Source organism: Saimiri boliviensis, chromosome 1 (genome assembly GCF_048565385.1).
Source record: "Saimiri boliviensis isolate mSaiBol1 chromosome 1, mSaiBol1.pri, whole genome shotgun sequence".
Classification (NCBI taxonomy): domain Eukaryota; kingdom Metazoa; phylum Chordata; class Mammalia; order Primates; family Cebidae; genus Saimiri; species Saimiri boliviensis.
This window is the reverse complement of record NC_133449.1, coordinates 36,303,103-36,324,005: the sequence shown is the minus strand read 5'-3', so window position 1 is coordinate 36,324,005 and position 20,903 is coordinate 36,303,103. Positions and strand designations below refer to the sequence as shown.

The 20,903-nt window shown below is 41.9% G+C and overlaps 1 protein-coding gene across 4 annotated transcripts in view; it reads right to left on the bottom strand.

Moving 5' to 3' along the window:
- The window catches only part of VIT (vitrin), a 122,732-nt gene extending 103,397 nt beyond the window's left edge, over positions 1-19,335 (bottom strand). For all 4 annotated transcript variants that reach the window (XM_074395855.1, XM_003926817.2, XM_010337502.2 and 1 more), the window contains exon 1: positions 19,077-19,335. The gene's annotated coding sequence lies outside the window, so the exon portion shown is untranslated. The remainder of the gene's footprint in view (positions 1-19,076) is intronic.
- Positions 19,336-20,903: the final 1,568 nt, after the last annotated feature.

Here is a 20,903-nt window from a genome sequence, read left to right as displayed (position 1 = left end):
AGATCTAGAAAGAGATAAGCACAGTCTGGTACTAGCTAGACCCAGTATAAGCTTATATCCAATATTTGATACACTGCTATGCATCTTTTTTTAATAAAAGGCAATTATTAGATTATGGGTTGAGTTAGTAAACAAGTACTCAATGCAGTTAACTTAAAGTTGTTTAGTATATGAAAGCTTTATTACAAACAATTAGATTAGGCAGCAAGAGTAACCCCAAACAGAATTGATCACTTTGTTAATTTCCAACAATTGAAATGTGTTAAATTTCACAATTAAGGTAGTTGGCTGTCTTTAGCTTCAAAATAAAAACAAAATCATATATACAACCTGTATTTAAATAGCCAGATTATATTTTGGAAATAGTGTGATAACTGGTACTTTTTTTTGTTTTTTATTATTTTGAGAAACTCCAGAACAATTTACATATCTTTAAGCCTCAGTGTTTAGCTTTCCTATTGGATAAGTGCAGTAAGCCAAGTTGCCCTATTGGACCCACCTATTCAGCCCCATTAATTGGCTGTTACCACTCAACATTGCAGATTTCATCTGAGTTATCCTTGACTTCTCTTTCTCATACATTCCACATGCTCTCCACCAGCCAACCCTGTTGGCGCTACATTCATAGTCTATCCAGAAACTGATCATTTCTCAGCATCTTTTACCATTGCCATCTGTACCAGGCTCTGCCCTGTGCCACCTAGATTATTGCAATTAGCCTCATAACTAGGCTGTTCCCTTCTTCCTTTGTCTTCTGCAGTCCCCAGAGCAGCCAGCATGATCCTATTCAAAGTAAATCAGTTCTTGGTATTTCTCAGCTGACCCTCTACAGTGGCTCCCCCTCTTATTCAGAAGAAAAGCAGAAGTCTTCACAAGTAGCTCAAGACCCTACTTGATTTGGCCCCCAGCGACCCTTCTGATCTAATTTCTCACTGTTCTCTTCCTCAATTAGTAATCTTCAGCCACACTGGCCTCTAGGCTGTTTCTGGAACACCTCTTACCTCAGGGTCTCTGGACTGTTGTACTACTTTTTCCTCTGGCTGGAGGCCATTCCTCCAGATAAGCACATAACTTACTCCCTCATTTCTTTCAAATCTTTGCTTAAATGTTACCTCTCATGAGACATTCCCTAATCATCCAATTTAAAATCACAGTCCCCCTCCTACCTCACCCACCACCAATGGATATATCCTATCCCTTTCCTACTGTCTTTTTCTCCTTTGACTTACCACTTTCTGACATACTTTATATGTTATTTATTTATTTTTTTTTATGGTGTTCCACACTATAATGCAAGCTCCACAAGGGCAGGGATTTTTATTTGACTTTTTAGGTGTTCAGTAAATATGTGTTGAATCAATGTATGAGTAATGAGGGCTCTCCCTTTTCCCTAGGAAATTTAAAAAGGAAAAAAACAAAAACAAATGGAAGACTATCTTATGAATACATTAGAAACTACTGAATTATATGCTTAATGTTTGTTTATTTATCTATTTTTTGAGATGGAATCTTGCTCTGTTGCCCAGGCTGGAGTGCAGTGGTGCGATCTCAGCTCACTGCAACCTCCGCATCTTGAGTTCATGCAATTCTCTGCCTCAGTCTCCTGAGTAGCTGGGATTACAGGTGCCCGCCACCACACCTGGCTAATTTTTGCATTTTTAGTAGAGATGGGGTTTCATTATCTTGGCCAGACTGGTTTTGAAATTCTGACCTCATGATCCATTCACCTCCGCCTCCCAAAGTGCTGGGATTACAGGTGTGAGCCACCGTGGCTAGCAGAATTACACACTTTAAATGGTGTATTTTATGGTATGTGAATTATATCTCAATAAAAATTAATAGAGCAGTATTGATATTATTGATATTGCTAATCAAAAAACCCAAAGGGAAGGTGGAGAGCAGAGCAAAGTGCTCTCAGATCTGTTCTACAACTTTAGAGTCATGATGGACATGACCTTCAGAAGCTGGAATGAATGGATAAAAACCACTGGGAATCCAGGAGATGCTGTAATCCCTGGAAAGATGTCACCCAAGTGTTGGCCTATTAATAATGGAAGCTGACCAGAATCATTCTAGTGTCTTAGAATACTTGAAACTTCTTTCTCACCACTGATTCACAAATTTATGGATTGTGCCATGAGATACAACGTAAAGAATCCCAAATATGTAGTTCTGCTGAGGCAAACGAAGCCTAGTTGTGAAGGAAGAGAATACATTAGTTTAAGTAGATTGGCACAGAAAATTTAATAAGATCTCTTTCTGCCCAGAGTTAGCAGAGAGCAAGTTGGTAATAAATAATAATACAGCTTTCTATTTATATAGTTTTTCACAGTGTTTTAAATAAAGCAGTGTCCTGTGCTAGAGTTTTCTATTTTGTTCACTGTTCAGTATCTTGAGCCTGGAATAGTGTTTGTGGTGGGCACAATGATACATGTTTGTTGAGAAAATGAGTAAATACAAACTTGTTCTTCACAGTAAGCTTGTGTGAAATGTGGAGTATGCATAATTCCCACTTTAAAGATAAGAAAACTGAGGTCTGCTGTGGTTAAGTGACCTATCCAAGGTCACATATCCAAAGTCAAGCCTGGGGTTCATGGCTCCTGATCCTGTACCCCTCTTTCTACCCCTTGTGTATAAGATGATCTGCAGGTTGCACCTTGTTAAGATTGAAAAAGCAAAATGGACTTTTCTTAAATCTCTACATCAAAATGCTTGCAATTTACAGATAAGGGGCAATTTGCTCATCAGTTAAAGATGTTTGAGAAGAATGTACTTTGCCAAAGGTGGAGGAAGAGTAAAAAGGCAAAGAAAGAGAAAAGTAATCTAAACAGGGAAAGCAAAGACCACAGCAAGAGAAGCAGGAAAAGACACTTAATAATGTACAGCACTAGTGACCAGGAAGTATAAAGATTAAAGCAAGTTCATTGGGAATTGAATGTAACAATGCATGCGAAAGCAACTTGGAGAACGAATGGCTAAAATTAAAAAGACTCATACTATGAAGTGTTGGTGAGGATGTGGAGGACTGGAATAATTGCTAACGGGAATGTAAAATGGTACAACTACTTTGGAAAATAGTTTGGTAGTATCTTGAAAAGTTAAAAAGCTAAATATATTCCCATTATATATTGCAACCATTCCACTCCTAGGCATTTTCCCAAGAGGAATGAAAGTATGTGTCCATACAATGACTTCTGCATGTATATTTTTAACAGCTTTATTTCTCGTAGCTTCAAACTGGGAATGATGCAAAATCTATTAACAGATAAATGGATAAACACATTGTGGTTTATCCATACAGTGGAATACTACTCAGCAATAAAAAGGAATGAACTATTGATACATAAAACAGCTTGACTGAATCTCAAAATAATTACGTTAAGTGAAAGCAGCCAGACAGAAAAGAGTACGTTCTGTTCAATTTTACATTCATATAATTACATTCCATCCAGAAGTAACAAAGAGCACATCAGTGGTATCCAGGAGACTGCAGAGTGGGAGTGGAGAGTCCTGGAGAGATAAGAACAGAAGTAAAAGAAGACAAAGGAACACATGAAGAATTTGGGGATGGATATCTTCATTATCTTGATGTGGTGATGATTTGACAGTATTCATATGCCAGAGCTTATCAGACTCTGTACTTTACATATATATATTCTTCATGCCTAGAGAGTGAAAGGACCCAATAACAGTGGTTGTGTCAGGGAAAAACAACTGGGTAAGTGGTGATGATCAGAGAGGAGAAGGAGTCTTACCATTTTGTTCTATTTAAATCTTTACCCTGTGCATGTATGTTAATAAATCCAATATTAGTAAAATATAAAAGCAAAATAATGAAAAAACTCTTGAAATTGAAAGGGACACTTAAGAGGTATTGTTGTTATCATTATCACTTCCATCACCAAATGTAGCAGTGATTCGATTAACATAAACCAGATAGAGTCTGCAAAGCTTCCTAATATGTGGTGTGTTAGGAAGACTTAACATATGCAGACAATGTTGATATAAAATGGGAAGCTGCAGTAATCTCCTGACTCACTTTTGCTCCTTGCTCCAGGTCCCTCTTTCTTTCAGTTGGAAATTATCAGCTTCCTAAAGCACAAGTCTGACTGTGCATTCATCTGTTCAGAATTATTCTTCCTAGTCCACTCATTCTCTACAGAATAAAGCTCAAATTCCTTAGTGAGGCATTACAAACTCTTCATGAAATGGCCTGCCTTCCCTTTCAACACCATCTCACTGTAATTCTCCTGAGTAATCCTCTCCTTTGACTCCAGCACACCTGGGCTTTGGTCTTTTCTCCACACTCTGCATGCCAGTACCTTGGCTCACATTCACATTATTGTTCTATCTGGACTACTTTGCCAGCCCTTACCACAAACCCATCCATCTTTCAAGCTTCAGCTACTGAGTTACCTCTTCTATATAAATCACCTTGATTTCCTAAACCCAAAATTCATCTTCTTTCATGCATCCGTTAATCATTCAAAAAAAGTGTGTGTACTATATGCGAGGCAGAGAGAAACAAGATGCAGATCCTGGCATCAAGTTACTTTGAGTCTTCTTGTGGGAGTTGGGCATCATAACTAACATTTACTGAGCATATACTAAGTGTCAGTAATATATTAATTCATTTAATCTTCACAACAACCCCATGAGGTAGAGACTACTTCTTGCGTTCATTTTAGAGGTAATGAGTTGGAAGCACGCAGAGGTTATGGACTTCCCAAGGCTAGAAAGAAGAGGAGCTGGATTCAAACCAGACATTCCAAGTCCAGAAGCTCTGCATTTCTCCCCTGGCCATAGCTGTTTCATAGTACGTGCACTTACTCCATCTTCATTCTAATTTAATTGATCTGAGTTGGCATCTATATTGTTTTATTTATTTATTTGTTTGTTTGAGATGGAATCTCGCTCTGTCACCCAGGCTGGAGTGCAGTGATGCAATCTTGGCTCACTGAAGACTCCACCTCCCAGGTTCAAGCAATTCTCCTGCCTCAGTCTCCCAAGTAGCTGAGATTACAGGTGTCCGCTACCATGCCTGGCTAATTTTTGTATTTTTAGTACAGATTAGGTTTCGCCATGTTGGCCAGGCTGATCTCAAACTTCTGACCTCAGGTGATCTGTCCACCTCAGCCTCCCAAAGTGCTGGAATTACAGGCATGAGCTACTGCACCTGGCCCGATGTTGTTTTAAAGCTTTCCAAGTGACTCTACTGTGCAGGCAGCATTGAGAACCTCTGCTACTGGGGGTGCAGTGATGGGAAAAGGGCAGATGGGCACACAGGCCTGGGGTGTGGGAATTGGAAGGGGCTTGAATTTATTTAATTGGCAGGTTGGAAAACAATGAATGAGTGAACAGGAAAGGATAGGACACAGGCACAGAGGAGCTTCAGGAACTGGGAGTTGCTCAGCCAGGCTGAGAGAGCAATCAGACTGTCCGAAAGGGATCAGGGGGCCATGTCAGCCTTGAATGTCATGCCTAAAGAATGTGGAATTGATCCTTTAGGCAACAGGGAGACATGGAAGGCTTAAAAATTATTTTTGCATTCATCATTTTAATAAGTCCCCTAGAGGCTTACTTGAGCCACTCGCTTGGAAAAAAATCTGCCCTAGTGGACATGCAAGATTTATATAATGTTGGTGTTTGTATGACCTACAGTGCTGCATGGGGGAGCACCCAACCATACTCTTTGCCCATAAAGACAAAGAGCCAGTAGAAAGAGGTAGAAAGAGCCAGTATCCATCTGGAAACATTTACTAGTTCTAAGAGGCTTGTGCTGTGTTTCCAAAATGCCAAAAATCCCTTGAGGACAGACATCTTTGAATGGAGAGAGGCCACATCTACAACCTTGCTGTCTTCATCTCTACCTGGCTGTAAAGCCTCCTCCACTTGTCAGTGGATGTGGGTTGATCTGTTGAGGTGGCAAAAGGAAGCTGGCTCTTGATGGGGTTTGGGGAGGTCCTTTACAATATAATGGTGGCCTTCATCTGTACATAAACCTTTATAGAGATGTATTCGTCTGGCTGAGGCCTGAAACACTGCGTTTCCTGTTGCCATGACACTAGCGGCCACCTTGAGGTCATCATTACAATCGCCTAGAATTCAGTGAGAAAGAGAGAGAGAGTGCCAGAGAGGACAGTAGTTTTTCTTTCTTTTCTTCTCTTCCCAATTCTTGTTTACTTCCTTTTTTTTAATGCTAAAGAAATTCTGGCAGAAAATGTGAGCCAAATAGTTATGGAAGGCAGGGGAAATTTTGTTTTTTCTTGATATGTTGGCTTCTAAGGATGCACAAGGTTATTGAAGATGTGCTCTGAGTCAGACTACGTGGACTGGATGGACGCTGTTGGTGGCCTACACAGAGCATCTGTTTCCCCCTTCCTCCTTCCTAACAGAATCTGAAATTGGTAAAGGAAATCAGATAGCCTGACCACTGAAAGGGAGCAGGTCCATCCACAGATCCCAGGCAGATCCCCATTCAGGGCCTAAGGCAAGAATGGTTAGACCCCCCCACCTCTTGTTGGTGATTGCTCCAGGCTTGGGCCCATCAGTACCAGGCACTTGCCTGGTGATCATACTAGTTACTAGTCTAGGGAGATTATATCCTGAGTTGTAACAGACAGAATGTAAGGACTTGAAGCCTGTGTTTTTTGGAGAGAGGGTGCCTCTCTTGTTGGAAAGGAACAAGGGAACAGTTTGTTGTAGGTCTGCTGGCTGTGAACTTGTGACCATGAGAAAAGTCCAACTGAGGAAACTGCTAATTCAAGGGGAGGAGGGAAGCTAGGCAAATCACAGAGAAATGAGTCAGAGCTATGATTTGTCTTGTGCCTGAGGGCTGGGCCTGAGTCTGGACTGTCTGTTATGTGAGCTAATACATTTCCCTTTCACTTGGCTAGCAGCTGAAAGATTACTCCTAACTGCTACCTAACTCACAGTGGTCGTTCATATACTGGTTTTAACTAGAGAAGACTGTAATAATAGGGGTTTATACCAGAGTCGGCAGAGGGTTTTCTCACTAAACTGTTTTCTCACTTAAACCACCTAAGAGCCCCTTGAGGAGGTGAAATGGACATTATAATTCCCATAATTCAGAGCAGGTAAGTGACTTGGCCAAACTCACACAGCCCAGATCTCCAACTTAATATTTCTACCATGCCAACTTCTCACATGGTTGTCACTGTAAGTTTCAAATGATTCCATGATTTCTTATGTAATACTATAATACAGGCATCCCCAAACTTTTTATACAGGGGGCCAGTTCACTGTCCCTCAGACCGTTGGAGGGCCACCACATACTGTGCTCCTCTCACTGACCACCAATGAAAGAGGTGCCCCTTCCTGAAGTGCGGCGGAGGGCCGGATAAATGGCCTCAGGGGGCCACATGCGGTCTGTGGGCTGGGCCGTAGTTTGGGGATGCCTGCTATAATAAAATAAAAATGCCACTCTTCATTTGCATAGTACTTTTCACTTTCCAAAGCCTGGTTACATCTACAACTTAAACAGCTCAATTATTATTGTCAGATGCAGAGATGACAGTCACTGAAATGTAAATGACTCAGCTGGTCAAAAGCTTATGATCTAGCAAAAAAAGATAACTGAAGCCCATCGAGATCTCTCTTGGGATTTTGGAATCAAGATTCTGAAAGCCTTAGAAGCTGTGAGTGGCAGGCTGCAGGCCATGTGGGGCCCTAGATAAGATGTATAAGAGGAGGGCAGAGAGAGATGGAGAGGACAAGTATGTGGCCCTCAGAGGAGCAGGGGAGCAGATCCCTTCATTTCTGTCCACTTTCCAGGTCCCATTTCCAGGCTGAAGGAGGTCCAGCTGGACTCTGACTCCTGTGCATGACATTGATGTTTTTGGGTCTTTGACTTAAATGAGTTGAAGTTGGTTTCTGTTTCCTGCAGCTTTGATTAAAACCCTTTTCATATTTATTGCTCTAATTATGTCCTGTTTCCCTGAAATGATTAGGAGTAAAATGAAAACACTTAAAATGAAAAGGACATATGTGCTTGTCTTTTGGTAGCATCAAAGCAGAGGGTCCCCAGAGAGGCTATCCCCAACCCTGAAGCCAAGCTCTGGGAAGAAGGGTGGCAAGAAATCCCGTGAGCTGTCGCAGCCACTGAGAAAGTCTGGGATGCTCAGGGAAAAAAAAAAAAAAAAAAAAAAAAAAATGGAAGCGAGCGACCTTGAAACCATGCTGCCAGAATGTTGCTGTAGAGTTTCCTCATAATTTATGACAGTAGTTCACAGAGGTGATTTGGTCCCGCAGGGGACCTATAACTGTTTCGTTTGAAGACTTTTGGGGTTGTCACAACTTTGACAGGACAGCAGGATGCTGCTGGCATCTAGCGGGTACAGGCCAGAGTAGAGACACTGCTGACCATCCTGCAATGCCCAGGACAGCCTCAACAACAAAGAAGTGCTCAGCCCACAGGTCAGTAGTGCCAGGGCTGAGAAACTGATTTATGAGAATGTTTATTTCTTGATGTATTTATGAGAACATTATGCTTACTGAGATTACAATCTCTAGGAACTTCCCATAAAAATTCTATGTACTGGCTGGGTACGGTGGCTCACGCCTGTAATCCCAGCAATTTGGGAGGCCGAGGAGGGTAGATTACGAGGTCAGGAGATTGAGACCATCCTGGCCAACATAGTGAAACCCCGTCTTTACTAAAATACAAAAAATTAGCCAGGGATGGTGGTGGTGGGCATCTACAGTCCCAGCTACTCAGGAGAGTGAGGCAGGGGAATTGCCTGAACCCAGGAAGCAGAAGTTGCAGTGAGTTTAGATCACACCAGTGCACTCCAGCCTGAGCAACACAGCAACTCTGTCTTAAAAAAAAAAATTGTATGTACTTCTGTGATGACTAGAATATGTATCCCCTTCTCCAGGATCTCCTTTCACCACCAATAGTCAGAGAAAATCCTAAAGCAAAGATGTTTCCTCATGGGCAGTTGGGTGGGTTGAAGATCTCATCCATGTATACAACTGACATATGCCTGTGCCATTAGGTTCACTGATCCGTGTGGCATGTTTTTGCATGTCAGAATACCAAAAAGGGAAAAGCCTTTTTTGGTCATGTGTTTCAGATCGTTATTTTGTACTGCGTTAGGAACCTGACATATGGTAATGCTTACCACATCCACAAAGGCTTCTACCAATGGTGATTTCTAGAGAGACTGCAAACAGTAATTACATTTCTGAAGTGGTAGTTTAGATCTTATATTGCCAGTGGGAAAAAATACTAGTTTGCCGGCATGCCCCAAATGAGCTCTAAAGAACCCCTTCCAAGAGTTATTTATCTTGTGTAATGGAAAGGGGCACGAAGATCAGTAAATCTAAAGGAAAGGGGCCAGGACCTCAAAAAGACGAGGTGGGCCCTGATTGCTCCTCTTAGTTACCCTGGAAACTGTGGGTGGCTTAAGGATTGTCGTGAAACTTTGGAAGATGAGTTTCTCTCATCACAAACCTCTTTGCCTAATGTGTTTGACACTGTGGATTAGCCTTGCCTCCTCCCAGTTCTCCCCCTTGGGCTTTGAGGTTTGTGGTTGCCAAGGGGCCGTCTACTGTGAATTTGGAGCTGCATGTTTGGTTCTGCTCAACTTGATCCCTAGAGCCTGGACTAGTCTGAACACACTGTGCTTTTTGGTTTGCCTTCAATTCTGAAGCACAGCAAAACATTCTCAGGTCCGGCAAAGCTTTCCATCTGAGATAGGAAGGCAGATGAGGGTGTGCCTGCAAGATCCACACCCTCCCTTCTGCTGCTCAGTAGAGAATGGGTTCCTCTCAGATGACAGGGTTTGGGAGGCAGGCATGGGCTGTGGGTGAAGCACATTCTCGAATCCCAGCAACCACAGACCTGGGTAAAATGGAGGGTGTGGAGGACAGTGTCTGCGGCTCAGGAATGGAGGGCTGTGGAGGATTAAGCCTCAGGAATTTCCAGGGACCAGTAGAAACAGTCACTTAGAAGCAGGGGACCCAGCTCTCCAAAGGCAGCCACCAACTGTCCTACTTCAGAGGCCTTCCTGGTACCACCCCCAGCTTTGAAGGCGCCCTCAGACCCTCCTGCATGGCCCCCTGACTATTTTGAACTAGATATATAGAGGCCTGTTAAATGAGATGGGATCGATGCCTTTGCTCTTCTTCCTGGGAAGTCTTAGAAGTGTAGAGCTCATGTGCATAGTAATAACTATCAGTGACTAAATGTCTACTATATGCTGCACATGGCACACAGGTGATCTTACTGAACTGTCATGGTGATCCTGTCAGGTAAGGACTATTGTGCCCATTCATTAGAGCAGGAAATTGAGACTTAAAGAACTTTAGTGAACTGCCCAAGCTGGCCGGGTGCAGTGGCTCATGCTTGTAATCCTAGCACTTTAGGAGGCCGAGGTGGGTGGATCACCTGAGGTCAGGAGTTCAAGACCAGCCTGGGCAACATGGTGAAACACCATCTCTACTAAAAATACAAAAATTAACTGGGCCTGGTGGTGCATGCCTGTAATCCCAGCTACTCCAGAGGCTTAAGCAGGAGAATCGCTTGAATCTGGGAGGCAGAGGTTGCAGTGAGCCGAGATCATGCCACTGCACTCCAACGTGGTGACAGAGCAGGACTCTGTCTCAAAACAAAACAAAACAAAAAAACTGCCCAAGCTTATAGAATAAGTATATAGCAGAACCAGAATTCTATCCCAAACCTGAAACTCTTAACTCCATTCAACATCTGATTTTCCCACTGTATAAGATGGTTTTATCTTCCTTCCTTGATGCAGATATCCCAGGCTTTTTGAAATACTTGGTTGACAATTGTTAAGCACACACTGTAAAGTATATAACCTTGTATAATAAAGAGGTCTTAGTTAAAAGGTTAAGAGATTTTTCAAGAGTCATATTTGAGCCTGAACTCACAACTCACTCTCACACACAAATGTTATTTAGGGTAAGATGATGCACCAGGCGTATTTTTAAGTGTAACCAGGCATAACACACCCATCTAAGTAAACATTTGAGTGTATTATCGTTGACTGTGTAATGAGATGTTAAAATAAGACGATCCTTTTGTCTTAGTTTTGGTTGAGACCTCAAGACAATAGGTGCCGACTACTTCCATGTTCTAAAATAGTCTCTTTGAAGCTCCTTTCACTATCACCTGAAGTGGGGTGGGAGTAGGGGAGCCACCTGCTCCTCTTCCACATCTAGGTAGGGAGAAGAGGAGGGAAAATGCTTACAACTTGTCTTTAAGACATTTTTGGCAGGGTGCAGTGGCTCATGCCTGTAATCCCAGCACTTTGGGAGGCCGAGACGGGCGCATCACAAGGTCAAGAAATTGAGACCATCCTGGCCAACGTGGTGAAACCCTGTCTCTACTAAAAATACAAAATTAGCTGGGCGTAGTGGTACATGCCTATAGTCTCAGCTACTCGAGAGACTGAGGCAGGAGAATTGCTTGAACCTAGGAGGCAGAGGTTGCAGTGAGCTGAGATTGCACCGCTGCACTTCAGCCTGGTGACAGAGAGACTATTTTTAAATGAAAAGAGAAATTTTCAGTCTCTGATCTCGAACTACCTCTCTCAGCTTCTACAGCCTCTTGCATAGAGAGGTCCTCAGCCAAGGATCTTGGTTCTCAGTCACCTCCTTTGAAAAGCCAGCTTGGATACCCAACTAACCCAATTTGAAGTGGCTGAGTAGTTGTGTCTCTGGGTCTGATGTATGCCTCCATGGACTGGTGTGTCTCATGAGTAAGTCATCTACAGGAGAGAGGAAGAGCTTGTGTCAGTCAGGACTACCTGTGTGACAGAGTCAGCCTGAGGTTGTTTTAGCTCTGGCCTGAGTCAGGTGCGTGGAGGGCTGAGGAGCATATGCAGAAAGCCAGACAGAGCTTACCAGTTGCCCAAGAGCTGAGGGAGGAGTTGTAAACCCCCAGCCAGAACAGATTTATTTCACAACATCTAGGGAACTACAGGTGAGGATTCCCCAACGCTGTAGGGGAGGGCATCTTCACAGCACCATCCACATGCCCTATGGGAACAAGAAGCAGCTATAAACCCCTGCAAAGCTCAGGGAACCTGGATGCTGGCTCGCGACAGTACCAACTAGTGATGCCTGTCCCTGACTCTCACCTTTCCTCCCTGCACCCACTTCAACTCTGGACATGAAGAGACGACCATTAGTGTCCAGGGGGAAGAGAGGTAAAGGCGCGAGGCAAAGAAAGAAAATTCAGTCACACCCCTTCTCCGTTGCAGAAAGCAAGCCTGGATGTGGGGGATAAGGCTTTAAACTTTGAATATCATTTTTATGTTTCTAAGGATTACCTAGTATTATATACATGTTAATGACTGAACTGAGATTGTTTGGGAGTGGAATGTGAACAAGGTCTTTATATATATAAAACCTCTGAGCATGGCCTGACAGATTTCATCCAGAGCAGAGGCAAGAACTGCCCCCTAAACAGTGTGTGAGTGACCAGCAGGCCGTCAGGGGGAAACTGAGCATGTGAGAATGGCATCCTCTGTGTCTGCTTGTCCAAAGACATCCTTGGGCTCTCCTTTCCTCCTCCTTCAGCCTGCTGCAGACACACTGGGCTCCCAAGCAGGGTTCCACTCAGGGCTGTTGCATTTGCTTTTCCCTCTGCCTGGAATGCTCTTCCCTGAGGGACCCACATAGGTTGCTTCCTGGCTTCCTTCATTTCTGTTTAACATTCACCAAATCTGCTGGGCACGGTGGCTCACACCTGTAATCTCAGCATTTTGGGAGGCCGAGGTGGGCAGATCACGAGGTCAGGAGATCAAGACCATCCTGGCTAACACGGTGAAAACCCATCTCTACTAAAAATACAAAAAATTAGCTGGGCGTGGTGGCACGTGCCTGCAATCCCAGCTACTTGGGAGGCTGAGATAGGAGAATAGCATGAACCCAGGAGGCGGAGGTTGCAGTGAGCCGAGATCATGCTTCTGCACTCCCGCCTGGGTGACAGAGCGGGATTTCATTTCAAAAAACAAACAAAAACAAACTAACAAAAAACATGCACCAAATCATGCAATGCAAATCCTCCTCCTAACTGCTTTCTGCATCCTATTTTGCTACTTACGTTTTTCTTTTCTTTTCTTTTTTTTTTTTTTTTCTTTGAGACGGAGTTTCGCTCTTGTTACCCAGGCTGGAGTGCAATGGCGCGATCTCGGCTCACCGCAACCTCTGCCTCCTGGGTTCAGGCAATTCTCCTGCCTCAGCCTCCTGAGTAGCTGGGATTACAGGCATGTGCCACCATGCCCAGCTAATTTTTTGTATTTTTAGTAGAGACGGGGTTTCACCATGTTGACCACAATGGTCTCGATCTCTCGACCTCGTGATCCACCCGCCTTGGCCTCCCAAAATGCTGGGATTACAGGCTTGAGCCACCGCGCCTGGCCAACCATTTACGTTTTTCACAGCCCCTTATCACCACTGGGCCTCTGACCTGTATTTGTTTATTATGTGCCCCCCACCCCCAATTAGGAAAATTGAAACGATTTTGTTCAGTCTTCTTCTCAAGCACGTGGGATTGGGAATGGCACGTGGAGATGGTCCAATAAATATTTGCTCTTTCTGTTGTTGAATGTTCTCTCTTCCTCAAATTCTTTTTGCGTTTTGGAGTGCAGATTGACTCACTATGTTGTGTAAATACGGCCAGTCTGGGCACGTTAACTTGCACCTTTATGTCCAAAGCGTGTTTTCTCTGGAGCACAAAGAAGCCCAGTGGAGGGAATTCACTTAGCATTAAGATGCCAGTGACCTGATCCCTCGGAAACTACAGGTAGGGCTTCCCCAAGGGCATAGGTATAAATTTTTTCTTTTTGAATAAGAGAAGAAAGAATGTAGGAACAGAATGCCTTCTCACTATAGCCTGAAGGGCGATGTTTATGAATTTTACCACATGTCCACACAGAAGTTTAGCCTTTCTCCAACTGAAGGAAAGAATTTGAGAAATTTCCATTACAGTGTTGTCAATGTAGAGACCCTTATCAGGGAAAGTGATTTTCTGAAGTAGTTTGAGTCATATGGATTCTTTCTGCAACAAGCTGCTGGGTTAACCTTCCAATGAAGATAAAGGAGACGAGGCAGGCTACACAGAGGGCTTCATGACAGTCTCCTCCTCAGCCTTCCTTTCTCTCGCAACCCCTGAAGCCACCCAAAAAGCGATTCTTCATTTGAGTCACCGCACCAAAAAAAAAAGCATATTTTCCCCATCCACCCAGAAAGTGATTCTCATCCAAGAGGTATCCAGGAGCTTATCTAAGAATGACAGAAATAAAAGCGCTTCTCACCTGGCAAACCCTGTGAGTTTCTTGCCTCCATTCCTCTCCCTTATTATTACTAATGTGTCTCTACCTGCAAGGAGGAACTTTTTTTTTTTTTTTTTTTAAGAACTTTGACTTGGCTTGAGAACTATGTTTTCAGGGATGGCAAAGACTAACTTGGTATTGTCACAGAAAAACCAGGACCATGTGTAATTGTTGCCTGGCATATTAAGCGTATGACTTTGGAAGTAGACCTCTTGGATTTGAAGCTGAGCTCCACCCCTTACTAGCTGTGTGGCTTCAGACAACCTACTCAGTTTATCAGTGCCTTAGTTTTTTTTCATCTGTGTAATGGTGATAGTAAGAACCCACCTCATAGGTTTGCTGTTAGGATTAAATGACTTAATATATGAAAAGGGCTGGAGCAGTGGGTGGCACATAAGAATAGCTGTGTAAATGTTAGCTGTTATTATTATTATTTAATTGAGATAGAGTCTTGCTCTGTTGCCCAGGCTGGAGTGTAGTGGCAAGTGATCTTCCTGCCTTAGCCTCCTTAGTAGCTTGGATTATAGGTGAGCACAGCTGTGCCTGACTAACGTTTTTAGTTTTAGTAAGGACAAGGTCTCAATTTTGTTGCCTAGGCTGGTCTCAAACTCCTGGCCTCAAGCAATCTTCCTGCCTCAGCCACCCAAAGTGTTGGGATCACAGGTATGAGCCACCACATCTGCCCTATTATTGTTGTTGTTGTTGGGGTGATGGTTAGTCATTTTAACAGCACCACCACCACCGCCACAACCATCAGCACCACTATGTCGCAAAATGCTGTGTATTTGAGGGCCAGGAATTTCACTGTCTCCTGCAAATCACAGGGACAAACATTTTAAGGCAGTGAGAGGGAGGCATTTTTAGCTTTCGCAGATTACAGCCATCACAAAAGTTGCCTGTTTATTTATTTATTTATTTATTTTTTGAGGTGGAGTTTCGCTCTTGTTACCCAGGCTGGAGTGCAATGGCGCGATCTCAGCTCACCGCAACCTCTGCCTCCTGGGTTCAAGCAATTCTCCTGCCTCAGCCTCCCGAGTAGCTGGGACTACAGGCGTGCACCACCATGCCCAGCTAATTTTTTTTTTTTTTTTTGTATTTTTAGTAGTGACGGGGTTTCACCGTGTTGACCAGAATGGTCTCGATCTCTTGACCTTGTGATCCACCTGCCTCGGCCTCCCAAAGTGCTGGGATTACAGGCGTGAGCCACCGCGCCTGGCCTAGTATTTATTGATTGACAAGCTCAGGTCCCCTGGATAAAGAGATGGCAACTAGTTTCTAATGATTATATTAATATCACGTAATTCCATGAATCTGTTTGCTGAATGTATGCAGTCAGTGAATGTGTCAAAGTTTGAAGATGATTACAAATGATTTGTTTCACAGCTTATCTGATTTCTTTATTCTAGTTACACATAATAAAAAACAATTTACTAACATTTGGGTGCTGGCAATGTGCCAGGCACTGATCAAACCTCTTTGCCATAGCTCTGTGGGGTAGGTAGATAGCCATAATAGACCCCTTTTATAGATGAGAAAACTGAGGCCAAGAGACTTTAACTAACTTGCCAACATTAACACATTTAAAAAGTAGCAGAGCTGCCAGGCGCGGTGGCTCACGCCTGTAATCCCAGCACTTTGGGAGGCCGAGGTGGGTGGATCACAAGGTCAAGAGATCGAGACCATCCTGGTCAACATGGTGAAACCCCGTCTCTACTAAAAATACAAAAAATTAGCTGGGCGTGGTGGCGTGTGCCTGTAATCCCAGCTACTCAGGAGGCTGAGGCAGGAGAATTGCCTGAACCCAGGAGGCGGAGGTTGCGGTGAGCCGAGATTGCGCCATTGCACTCCAGCCTGGGTAACAAGAGCGAAACTCCGTCTCAAAAAAAAAAAAAGTAGCAGAGCTTCCTGCCTAACACCCATAGGACTCAGAGCATAGGAAGGGACATTTTTGCCTTGACCTCACATGTAAGACTTTAAATTAAAGCATTTGGCATTCTTTCCACATGGGGTTATACTGACAGTCACAGAAATACAGCAGAGAACTGAAAAAGTCTTTCATACAACTTGGACTCACTGTCTCCAGTACACTGTGTATATGTATATGTATATGTATATGTATATGTATATATATGTATATGTATATATGTATATGTATATATTTATATGTATAATCTGTAATTGTCCTGTGAAGAATATAATTAATGTTAAATTTCATTTTTGTATACATTAAAGTGTCTGGTTATGTAAACATACATATTTAAGACATACCATAAGTTTTATAGCCCTGTTTCCATACTTTATCATTAAGCAATGTACAGAGAGTTGCAACAGTGAAACTGTCCTGGCCATATTTTGACATTGGAAAGCTCCCAGTGCATAGAACCATAGGATTGAGTGGGAAATTTAGAGACTATCTTGCTTAACTTCTTCATTTTGCATGTGATGAAATATGGATGCAGAGATGTTGAGTAACCTCTCCAAAGCCGCACAGCTAAATGCCCTTTTACTGACAGACAGACCCATGTGCTCTGTCTTGTACCCATTGCTGCTGACACTTGGCTCACACCTCCAAGTGAGAGCAAAGAGAGGGGAAGTTGCACATGTGCGCACAGCATCGTGGGAACATGGGAGACTATGAAGTTTTTATCTTGTAAATGCTTTCTAAAGTAATCTTTTTTTTAAATATGTGGGGGGAAATTTTTACATTTCTTTTCTTTTTTTTCTTGAGACTGAGTCTCATTTTGTTACCCAGGCTGGAGTGCAGTGGCATGATCTTGGCTCACTGCAACTTCTGCCTCCCAAGTTCAAGTGATTCTCCTGCCTCAGCCTCCTGAGTAGCTGGGATTACAGGCACCTGCCACCATGCCTGGCTAATTTTTGTATTTTTAGTAGAGATGGGGTTTCACCATATTGGCCAGGCTGATCTTGAACTTCTGACCTTGGCCTCTCAAAGTGCTGGGATTACAGGCATGAGCCACTGCACCTGACCAAGATTAAATTGCTATAGAAGTTTTGACATTTCAAAACTCCTTTGGAGCTAAGAATCACTACTGACCTTTGTGGTTACCCTGGAAGGGAGGGTGTACAGCCATTGCTATTTCTGTTTTTTAAAGAGGGAAACAAGAGTAAAGAAATGTTATATACCTTTTTCAAGGTAATAGCTAGGTAGTGGCAGAGCTCTTACTATATCTTAAGACTCCTGGCTTGGCACATGCATTGAACTATACTGCTTTCCTCTATTCAATGTGTCTTAACAGGAATCGCAGCTGAGAACAGCACAAACATTTTTGTTCTCATGATGCTATTCATAAACCAGTCTCAAACCTCACATATTTTCTCTGAAAGAAACTATTCTTCATGTGATCAGTAAGTTGGTGGAAAAGACAGTTAGATCTTCTAAACAATATTTATGAAGTAAACACTTTCAGGATAGACATTAAGCATTTCCAATCTTCCTAAGGCATTTTTTTTTTTTTTTTTTTTTTTTTTAGTGGTGAGGCATATAATATATTTAAATGAAGCTTAGTCTGGAAAACCAGCATATTGCAATAAAAAATGCAAGTCCTTGCAATCTTGTAATTCTTTGTCTAAAGCTTTTTAACAAAAGAGAGTATTTTAATTCAATAAATAAAAGATAGTACTTCCAGCTTTCCTACCAGTGCTGGCCACCACTTGCAGCTAACACACACAGAGAGAAAATACACAAACAAACAGTGTTTGATCCTGCTTTGCTGCAGGGTGTTTTCATCTTTCAAGAGACCAAGGGAAAAACAACCTCAGAACTTTACCACCAAAACTTCCAAATTTATTGCAACACAACGTAATGGCAAAATACTATTTTCTTAGCACACGCAATTTTGAGAACCACCACGGCCAAGAATGCTCAGTTTTATTTTTACAATATATCCAAAGAAAATTTTAAATTCCACTCTTGATTTTGGAATGGCAAAGATGTTGTGGGTTGTTCTGAGCAAACTAACATGTCTAATTATTCAGTCTTATCCTCTCTCTTTAACCTGTGCTTGAGGCGTTTATTTCATGTTTATACTAGCTGGACACAAATCACACTTAAAAGAGATTTCATATCCTGTCTTCCTGTGAAAAGCTGAGCTACAACGGTAGACTTAACAATGCCAGCCCCTTCTTGCGCTTATCAGTAACAGAAGCATTCAGCCTAAGAAAACACTTTAAGTGTAAACAAGACACAGAATTGTACATGTAGCCACATTCCACTGAAATCTGTCTGAATAGAGAGAAGTAGAGATCCACACGAAATAGTTTGTCTTTTAAGTTAGCACCAGTGTGCCCATTTCTCATGCTGCTATGAGATATGAAATATTTACACATCTTTATAAGCAATTAGCTATATTGCTATTATATTCCGTATTATATTTCCAAGCAGTTTTTAAAGAAAGATAATAGAGACTTAAATTACTTTAAGTTCTACACAAATGTCATACTTTTCAACTTATTTTTAACCATAATTAAATAGGCTTAAAGAAACAGTAAAATATCTTGTTATAATAATAATATCAATGCAGTTTATGTATAATTAATAAATATATATGTATATTACTAGTTGTTTACAAGGATGCCAACTACCACCCACTCTCATCTCAACTCTCTTGAAACTGAAATTTGTATAGGTTGCTTACTTGGTCAAGGTTTGTACTGTAGTTTCTTAAAGACAAATACATTTCAATAATAATGAATGGAAAGTAACTATATACACAGCTTAGAAATTGGACATACCTTGTTTGAAGAAAGCAATTTTTTTTTCGAAAATTTTCCACCACACAGAATGAATATCCTTTTTCCCTTAGGCTTTTCTTTATCACAAATCCCATCCAAATTATTCTAAGGAAGAAACAAGAAGAGGTCTGAGAACCTTTTCTCTTCTCAGAGGAGCTAATCAGTCTCATCGACCTCTCGGTACTTTGAAAAACACATTTTACAAACACCCCACACACATACACACACACACACGCTCACACACACTGCTTCTCACCCTGGTTTTAGTGCTGAATTAGGCGGTCCTCTTTCAAATTTCCACTCCCACTTGCTTTTTTTTTTTGGTAAGTATTTCTAAATATTCTTTTGTAGCCGAAAGCACACATTTTCAGTAAGCAAATTCTACAATTTGACATTCTAAAAAGTAGAAAAGGACCACTTAGATAAAAATGGAAAGTAAAAGATATGTTTTAAAAATTATTTCAGCAGGGGCAATTAAGTTTTTTCTTTCTTTTTCAAAAGCTAGTGAACAGCTGGACTGAATAGCACAGAGAAGAAAAACTGTGCAAACACTCCCAAACTTATTCTACTAGACTCTCACTTTTGAATTGAAAATACTTACTTTTTTCCTACATATTAATGCTATTTTTTGTTTTGTTTTGTTTTGCTTCATTCTTTTCTGCGTTTTGGCAGATTTTATGAAATGACTCAATTATATGCTGGTAGTTACAGGATACAAGATAATCACAGTGGGAAGCAAAACCTGACTCCTGTTTCAAAAAAGTACTGATGAATAATCCTACATCACCAGTGAAATCTAAAGAGATTCAGGCTCTTAGATTTGTGTATTAATGTATCACAATATTTTTAAAAAATCAGACTTTAAAAAAAGTACTTCTGGCAGATCTTGAGATTCCAACATACATCAGTGCAGCAGAGCATCTTTTTTCAAGCACAGGAGAAGGCAGCAAAGAGCCATTCCTCCTCCTGCTGGGGAGCGTGTACTCACGCAGCTGGGGAGGAGAACCTTCTTCCATTCAAGAAGCCTCCTGTCCTTATCAGTTGGCCCTGGAATTGCTCCTTGTATAAGATCATGGTTTGACACACCTCGTGCTCTAATGCCAAGTTATACATGGGATGATGGTTGCTGGCCTGTCTTCATTGGCTATATAAAAAGTGGCCAGGAAGATAGGCCATCAGGGTAAGAAGTCTGTGTTAATTAGGAGTAACTTTGACCCAGCTCTCCGGTCTAAAACTCTCAAATGGTACTGTGTGAATCTGTATGAGATAATGGACTCAGCTCTATCTGCTCAATGCTACTGTGCAGAGATGCACCATAATGCATAAGCTTTTTAATGCTGTAAAATATGGTAGCTGAAATTAAATGCCACTTTTTCAGAGGTGAATTAGTGAACAGCTTGATGAAATTCAAAGCTTTTTGATGTATAAAACTTGGTAAGTGGAATGATGCCATCAATAGGGAAAATGTAACAAGCTCTCTAGATGGATAGTATGTAATTTCTGCACAGGTCTCTGTTTAGTAAATACCTCACTGTATATCAGGAATCTTGCTCCGATAAAGGAACATGAAGACTGGGAAAAAAAAAGGTGATGGTTCGAATGTTATTTAATCATTTTTACCCCTACTTCTTTTGGTACCACAATGAAATTATTTCTCAGCCCTTTTTATTCCTCCACTAAATTCTGAGCCCAGGTTCTTTGGTGGTAAGGATGATGCTGCTGAAACATTGGGGATCCCCTGTTCTGCCATTTGAATCAGGGCAGGTTCAGATGAAATGGCAGCTAAGCATAATTAATAATCACATTATTACTAATACTCCTACTAAT